General features: G+C 45.9%; 1 pseudogene; it reads right to left on the reverse strand.

Moving 5' to 3' along the window:
• LOC101649449 overlaps nt 1–1,174 on the reverse strand; it is a 78,018-nt pseudogene that overhangs the window by 16,730 nt on the left and 60,114 nt on the right.

Raw genomic sequence — 1,174 nt, forward strand, 5'->3', positions numbered from 1 at the left:
TCTTTTCTAAGAGAACCCTGTACCGTCCGTGGTTCTGAAGGCGGGGGTTGAATGTGACGCAGACCCTGTGGCTTCCTATCGCACCTGTTCTAACCCAGTAGGGGACTTTGTGCTGGACTTTGTAGGCCAGGTAGAGATTGAAGGAATGCTTTTTTCAGCTTCTATCGATGAAACTGGTTGGGTAAGGCCAGTTCTTTCTGGTGGGCCTGAAGGATCTGACTCAGAATGAGAAATAAGCGGGCTAACCCCTTTCTCCAATCCAACCCACTACCAGGGAATCGCAAATAAAGCTAATGCTTTATCTCCATGTTGGCTGCTGGTGGTCAATCTCGTCTTCATAGAACTCCTAGCAGGGATGGGATGCGTAACTGAGCCCTCGCTCTTTGAAACCACCTACTGACAAACCCAGGAGCCCTCGTGGGAGAAAGACGGACAGACTACTACTGTCAAGAGCTAGACTCTCGGAAGAAGCCTCCAGTGATTGTCCGCTAACCATCATTGAGGGATGGGAATTACCTGGTTACTAGACAGAGTATTGGAGAGACGGTGCTCGTAGGTTAAAATGATAAACCAGATTTAAACGGTTCAAACCTTGTCACTTGATCTCCCCTCTGATACACTTTGGGCTTGATCTGATTTTCAATATTCTGTGTGGTTTTGGGGTTGTTGTTTTTTAATTCCTACTGGGCTGTATCTCTGATGTATTTTGTCATTGTAGGTAGCCTTTTTGAATATTTGTCATGTGTTTTTCTATGTCTTATGGTATATTAAACCTGGGATTGAAAAAAAAATTATACTCTCAGAAATTCACAGGGGAGGGTCTGCCCTTTCCTGTGGGGTCGCTGTGAGTCAGCATAGACTTGATGGCAGTGAGTCGTGGCATAGTGGTAACGAGTTGGGCTAACCAGGTCAGAAGTTCAAAACCGCCAGTCTGCTTCAAGGGAGAAAGATGAGGCTTTCTACTTCTGCAAAGATTCAAAGCCTTGGAAACCCAAAGGGGCAGTTCTACCTTGGCTTATAAGACTGCTATGAGTCAGAATCCACTAGATGGCACTGAGGTTCGAGTCTCAAATACGTACAGTGCATACCAAGACAACCCCCACAGTAGAGAACCCACAATTAAAACTCTGCATTTGGATGTTGCCACATAACGTCGTAGCTTCTCGCAGCCTTT

Source organism: Echinops telfairi, unplaced genomic scaffold, assembly GCF_000313985.2.
Source record: "Echinops telfairi isolate 266 unplaced genomic scaffold, ASM31398v2 ScPeMD7_2565;HRSCAF=3150, whole genome shotgun sequence".
Classification (NCBI taxonomy): Eukaryota; Metazoa; Chordata; class Mammalia; order Afrosoricida; family Tenrecidae; genus Echinops; species Echinops telfairi.